At 53.9% G+C, this 7,284-nt stretch overlaps 1 long non-coding RNA gene across 1 annotated transcript; it reads right to left on the reverse strand.

The window, feature by feature from the left end:
- Nucleotides 1-439: 439 nt before the first annotated feature.
- Nucleotides 440-2,481, reverse strand: LOC117797366. The gene is made up of 3 exons (XR_004622300.1): nt 2,412-2,481; nt 1,697-1,760; nt 440-715 (listed from the first exon to the last, which is right to left on the reverse strand). It is a non-coding gene; the product is annotated as an uncharacterized LOC117797366 (long non-coding RNA).
- Between the last annotated feature and the right edge of the window lie 4,803 nt (nt 2,482-7,284).

Here is a 7,284-nt window from a genome sequence, read left to right on the forward strand (position 1 = left end):
CTCCAAACCAAGACTCTTACGTTTTCGTAGAGAAGCGGCTCATATGTGTACATGGGCGTCTCTGAGTCTGCGTGTCTGTGTCTCCGTGTGCCGTGAGTTTGTAGTTGTGCTTGCTGTTTGGATGTGTGTCTGTATTTTTATGTGTGTGTTCACGTGTGTGTATTCATATGTGTGTTCATGTTTGTATGTATGTGTGTGTTTATGTGTGTGTGCATACGTGTGTGTTTATGTGTGTGTTGATACATGTGTTTGTGTGTGTTGATGTGTATGCGTGTGTGTTTGTGTACGTATTTATATGTGTGTGCATTCATGTGTGTGTTTATGTGTGTATTTACGTGTGTGGTTATACACGTGTGTATTTCTATGTGTATACACATGCGTATTTCTATATCGTGTGCTCCTGCGTGTGTGTTTGTGTCTGTCTACTTGTGTGTGTGTGTGTGCGTGTATACGGTGTGGAGAGAGAGTGTGGGGGGAAGTGAAGTGGCGGTGCTCACGGTTAATACCATAAACTTGAGCTATTGTTTTCATAAATAGGAGGCAGGAGATGGCCTCTTGCTGCTTTTACCCCTGTGCCGGTGGAACGATACTGCTGAGGAAGAATCCTTCTTTCGTGCTGCACGCGTAAACCACAAAATCCAGGGTGGGCCAACTGTGCCGCCTGGGAACCCAGGTTTTTCTGCCTTGCCAACGGAGCTGCCACGCCCATAATGGCCTTGGGGTCGGGGAACAAAATAAAAACCATGGAGTGGTCCGCTGGTAAAGGTGACATCACCACAGCGCTTCTCGATAAATCCCCCGTGCCGCCAGCCTTGCTGGGTATTCATGACGCATGCATCGTGCCCCTGGAGCTGTTCCAGCGGCTGGCTTTCCTGAGAGGTCCGCCTCCATCGGGCCCTCGGACAGCTCTCGCCCTTATGTGATGCCACCCCAACTGGACGAAGCAGGGGACAGAAGGACAAGAAGCTGCTGGTGGCTCAGGCCAGCTCCATCACATCCTACCTTGAGCCCAGTTCTCTGGAAACGAGTCTTCACAGCCCAGCCCTGCCTTGGACATGGGCTTTGGAAAGGAATCTTGTTTTCGTGCTGCTCACACCGTCCCCCTGCTGCTTCCAGAACCCTGCCTCTGGACTTCCTCTCCTGGGGCGCCGGGGCCCTTCGACATCCCCGGGGGCACCCCCCTCCGTCAGCCAGGCTTTGCAGGCCCCCGACACATACCGGGCCAGTGCCGCTCCCCCCCCCCTTGCTGCGGAGACTGGACATGTCTGGAGCTTGGGGTCCGGCCATGCTCCCCGTCCCGTCGGGATCTTCCCCAGCCGCCGTGCTGACAGCAGGTTTGGCAGAAGGCTCGTATCGAACCTCGGCCTCCAGAACCCTTCAAACCCCTGCCTGCTCGCCAGGGTGCTCCCTCAAGAGCACTGTTGCCCAGAGACCATACCGCCACCCTGAGCATCACCCGGGGCTGGGGGAGCACCGTGACCCGGGGCGTCAGCCAGGGCACGCGGCCCAGGTACAGGTGCCCAGTGAGTGCAGAGCATCAAAAGGCAAGGAATAGAAGCCAAAGGGAGGGGCGGGGGTTGAGGAAGGGGGGGGAAGAGGACAGCGGCGGGGGGGGGNGGGGGGCATACCCCACCCGATCCCAAAGGACGTCGCCTCCCGTGGGAGAGGAGACCGAGCTCGGCTGTTGCTTACTCACCGTGTCCTAAGTGCTGGAAACGCATCTTCACACCAGGCCCCACAACGGCGTCAATTATTCCTGCCTGTTCAGTGAAGGAAACCCAGAAACCCAGCTGGAGTGACTCGCCCGCCGTTCGGGAAGGTGGCCTGGTTCCCGCGTGTGCCCGCAGGCCACCACGGCCACTGGCTTGCCACAGATCTCTCTCTTTCTCTCAGACCTGCTGGTGGCTGGGGGCCCCCCCGGACTCTGGGCTGACGGAGCAGGGGGACAAGCACAAATGGCCCCATCCCTCCTCCAGCCGTGGCTCTGTGTCCCCTCAGGGGCGCCTGGGCTCTGGCCTCTTCTCCCCTCCCTGTCTGAGGCTCAGAGCACCATGGCTGCCACCAGGGCCAGCGCTCCCAGCAGCCTCCGTGCTGAAGCCTCTGCCATTCATCATGGAGGCTCCCTTGGATGTCTGTGTTAAGAAACAAATGTTCTCTCCCTCTAGTAAATCATGGGAAGCATCACACACAGGGACAGCTGGTTAGAACACAAGCTACTACTTTCCTACAAGGTGAGGACACTGAAGGCTCAAAATGTATGCAGGGCCTCGTGCAGGCAGTGCCCGGCCTGCCAGCTCAGCACATCCTGGCTTGCCTCCAGGTGCCCCTCTGCCTCGGGCTGCAGGCCAGCTGGGCGCCGTATCTCCCTCCCCAGCCCTTGAGGAAACAAGGTCGTCTTTCTGGCTGGTTACCTGGGCCTAAGGCAGGCTTGGCAGACACAGCTCCTCCAGGCACCTCCCCAACACCTCAGCTTGATCGGCCTCTCCTCTGTCCTCTGGTTCTCGAAACCAGAACTCTCACCAACGTGGCTCCTGCATCAGAAGGGGGAAGGGGGGGGGACGACAGTGATGGAAAAAGCAACATTGGGCTGTAGATGAATCACATTATTGCATTCTTTTATAACCCCTGCCCTTTGGGGTGTTCTTTCTTCTCTCTGTCTTCGGGTGTCAAGATCTAGGCTCCCATCCTTCAAAACCTACTCTTTGGAATAAATCCCGTGTCAGTCATTTACACCTTAGTATAAATTTAAGTCAATGAAAAAATTCTCTCTTCCAGGAGGGTTTGCATTTAAATCTTTCTGGATGGAAATTGTTATGCGATGAGAGATTCATCCCCATCGAAGGAGTTTTGACTCAGAATCCTGTACGAGAGAGGCATATTTGGTGGGAACAATACTTCCACAGACGGAAAATGCCACAACATCATCTACCTGTCCTGGTCCCAAACTATCTTAGGTCGACTTCTTCCCTCTCTGCTTTCTTACCCTCTCTGGCTTCACCTAATCCCGGGCTTTGAGAGGTTTGTTGACTCACTTTTATGATTCATCTCAGAATCATCAGATTTCAGGGCTGGTGGGACCTTGGAGGTCAAACAATGCAAGTTTCTAGATGAAGAAACAGAAACTCAGAGAGAGATAAGTGAGAGGCCCAAGATCCCGCAGCAAGTTACAGCAAAGCTGGGACCAGATGCCAGATCTCCTGGTTCTTGTAAATAGCTCCCATCCCAACGCCAACGCTGTCTACACAGTGGAGTGCAGGCGGAGGCGCCCTGCTCTGCTCAACCACAGAGCATGGCCTGTACCGGGGGCCTGGCCCTTCCACGGTTAATGACACAGGCAGCTTTTGTGTGGCTTGGGAGGAATGTTCCTACACAACGAGGCCCATGGAGCTCCCCTTATGGCCACAGGGTCCACGAGGGGTAAGGGGTAAAGAAACCTGGGCAAAGGTCACTGTCATCCCCATCCAAACTTCTCTCCTGAGTTTTGCAACAAGGGGCTTTAGTTTTATTTTTCCAGAAGCCCAGAGCTCCTCACCCTTCAAAAGCAGAGCCACCCTTGGCCAGACTCACCGAACCAGCTTTCTGAGTTACTTCCTTCTCACCAGACAACACAAGGCCCCCTCTCGCCTATCTGAGATCAACCTTGGCCTAAATTTGATCTGAATTTATCCCAGAAGTATAGGCCAAAAGCAGAGAACCAGAAACAACATGTGGTCCTCATTTGTCAAGTAGGGATCATTCTGGCACCTTCCTCTGGGCTGTTGTGACAGTTAAATGGAGTCAAAACATGGAAGACAGTTAGAATGGTGCCTGCTCATAGTACGTGCTCACTTAAAGTTACCCATAATGTCTTTGGTGCCTCCCTTCAAACCCCCCCAGATGTCTCTTTACCTCTCCCCCTGAAACTAAGTACTATGAGCTTAGGTTTAAAAAGGTTGGGGGAGGGGGTGCCTGGGTGGCTCAGTCAGTTGAGCACCTGACTCTTGGTTTCTGTTCTGGTCCTGATCTCAAGGTCGTGAGATCAAGCCCCACATTGGGCTCCACACTCAGCACAGAGTCTGCTTGAGGTTCTCTCCCTCTCCTTTCCCCTCTGCTCCTCCCCTCACACGCTGTCTCTCTCTCTCAAATAAATAAAATCTTAAAAAAAATAATAAAAAGGTTGGGGGCAGGAAGGGAGGGATGTTAAAAGAAACCTGTGCGGAAATTTCTGAAATTTATCTGAAAAACTGAAATACATTGACCATACCCACTTTATCCTGACATCAGGCCAAACCCAATGAAGAAAACTAATAAGATAAACAAAGTTCTGGTGTGATACGGAGAGAGAGAGGGAACGTGCGTGCGTGTGTGTGTGTGCGTGTGTGGCAGGAGTTGTGTAAGTCCCCCCTCCCCTGAAGCTAGCCTTATTCTAGATCAAATTATTATTCTAGAACCTGTTTTTGACATATACCTTGTTTCTAACATACAGGTCAGTGCTAAGAAATTAAATAACGAGGAAAAGAAGGTGGGATGCTCTGAGGGAGCCAATGCTACATAAATATTTTAACTTCCAAACAAACTTGAATTCCGCACACACCACTCTCTCTTTCTTCTCACCCCTTTACACCATGGAGCACTAAATCTGTGGAGCTCTGAGCTGGCCACCAAAGTGGCCCACAAACATCACCTTCTCCTTCATCTGGGTGCTGAATCACAGTAAAGGCTGGGGAACCACTGTTGGAAGCGTGGAAGCTTCTGTCTGGGCTACCTTCAGAGCCCCAGTGATCACAGTCTGGCATTTATGGGCTCAGGGTAGACTGAACAGCCAGCTGTCTGCACCAGGAAAGTCCCTTGGCCGAAAAATATATCCCCTACTGGCCTGCGGTAAATGCCTGAAATTCCACCATTAGCAATGCATTCCTTTGGTTATGCCACGCCATTCTCAGGCCACAGTTTTCAAGTGAAAATGCCCCTCCGGGGAGTAACACGTGAAGACTCTGACAATTAATGATGAATGAGTGTTTCAGCTCGTTCCTGAGAGAGGTGAGCATTGGCTGCCTGGCTGGTTGGAGTGTGGCCAGGGGCAGAGGAGAAGGAGCATGGAAGAAGGAGGGGGGATGTGGAGGGCTAAGGGCAAACTTGGACAGTTGGGGTTGGGTCATTATGACACTTTTAAAACGTGGCCTTCATTCTTTGATCCTCCTTCCAATGAAAGGTGGGATTTATGGCCTCTGCCCTTGAATGCAGGCAGGCTTGTGACTGCTTCAACCCAGAGAGGGTGGCTAAGGCATCCCATGTAACCTCTGAGGCTTTAGAATCCTAAGAGGCCATGTGGCTTCCTCCTGGTTCTCTGGAACTCTCACTTTGGGAGCCCTGGGTCATCATGTGAGAAGTCCAAGTACCCTGTGACCACATGCCGGAAAGACCACTCTGGTGGACAGTGCGAGCTGAGCCTGGCCTGCCAGCCGTCCCTGCCAAGGCTCTACATATCTGAGTGAAGACTCCAGAATAATCCATCTGCCGGCTAAATACCAGAGAGACCTCCCTCAATACATTGAGGACAAGAGTTGCGCAGTCAAACCCTACCCGAATTCCTGACCCGTGAAATTATAGCATATCATAAAGCAGTTGTTTTAAGGCACTCGGGACTAGAGGCGTGTGTTGTGCAGACATAGGTAACTGGAAGTGTCATGGGCCCAGAACCCGGCCTGATCAAGTCAGCCTCGCAGTCGGCTGAGACAGATGCTCTTGGGATTGGGATTGGGGGCCGGGGGTGCGGCGGAGCTGGACTCCCAAATAGGACAGGCTGATCCATCAGAATCCAACTACCTCGAGTCCCTAGAAATAATGCCCAGCCCACACTTGGGGCTTGCACCTCCGGCCCACTTCTAGCTCATTTACCTGCTAGCCCACAGAACCTTCTGCATATCCAGGGTTGGGAGCAGAGGACTTCGGAGAATCCTGCTCGCCTTCTTTCACAGACGAGGACACTGAGCTTCCAAGAGGTGAGGCAACTTCCAGCTTCCGGCAACTTCCAGCTTCTCGTGTCCACTGCGGGACCCGGTATCCGGCTCTTCAGACCCCCCAGAGAGGCACAGGTGTGGGCTCAGAAGGCAGGAAGGCCTGGGTTCAAGACCTGGCTTCTTTGCCTCCTGGTTTTGTTGGCCTTGGTTGGGTGACTCAGTTTCCCCATGTGTGAAATGGGGACAGCAGAGCCCTGTTCACAAGGTTAATGTGAGAGTTCCGTGACATGGCATGCGGCACAGCCCTGGCACACCCAGGGGTCAGCTTTGCCCCCTCCCTCCCTCCGTGGCCCTTTCCACAGCACTCAGGAAGCCCAGCAGGGAGCACCTGACAGGCTCCCTCTCTCACCCCTGTCCCGTGGTAGCAGGGTGGAACGAAGACGCCTCTGGAGACCCCCGGGAGCAGGCTGAGTGGCCCGGCTGGACCCTGAGCGCTCCCTGAAGCCCACTAGCTTCTCCATGCTCATCCCCTAGCCCAGACCGGCTCCCTCAAAGCACCCTCTTTTCAAGGGAGAGCCCCGGGGTCCAGAGGCTTCTCGTTAGCAGAATCAGCGGGCTGTGCTTCGGCCCGGGGTTTTCCATTCCTTTTCCCCAGCGACCTCTGCAACAGAGCTGTGGGATGGGGCTAGGCCAGGAAATCAAGTCAAGCGATCAAAAGTCCTCCACACCAACCACAGCCAGTCCTGATGGCGGCCCCTGAAAATCTGCCCTTCAGATGGCCAAGGACCACGCATCCCGGGGGGGCCCTCTTGCATAAGGAATCTGGAGATCCCAGATCCCTGACATGTCTGTGAGAGGTGCAGGGGGGAGGAAGGGAGGGGTGGAGAGCCTGAACCATAAGGAAGCTTCTGTCTCCCCAGCTCGCGGGTGCCACCCCCCACCCCAGCGTAGCCCAGGAGGAGTCAGCTGCACGTGGCAGCCAGAGACACTTTCCAGGCCGGGCAGGGCAGGGCAGGGCAGGGCAGGGCCAAGTGGGGTGGGCCCGCCCGGAGGCCTCCTATCATTGGGGAAATCTTTTCATCGCAAATGGCTAAGTTCTGTGAGCACGTTGTCACTGTTCTGGAAGAACAGACTGTTCTTAAGGGAGGGATGGTGGAGTCGGAAGGTTTTTTGAAAACGTGATGGACGTGAATATAACACCTTTTTTTCTTCTGTGTAAGCGGTAGTCACCGGGTCTGTGTACTCTCCCCCTCGGGTGTTTTCCAGACTCCCCGCCCCCCCTTCTTCCTTTCCATTCTGACCTACTTTGGGCTCCCTCAGAAGCAGACTTGGAAATGTGAGCAGA

Source organism: Ailuropoda melanoleuca, chromosome X (assembly GCF_002007445.2).
Source record: "Ailuropoda melanoleuca isolate Jingjing chromosome X, ASM200744v2, whole genome shotgun sequence".
In the NCBI taxonomy this organism is placed as follows: Eukaryota; Metazoa; Chordata; class Mammalia; order Carnivora; family Ursidae; genus Ailuropoda; species Ailuropoda melanoleuca.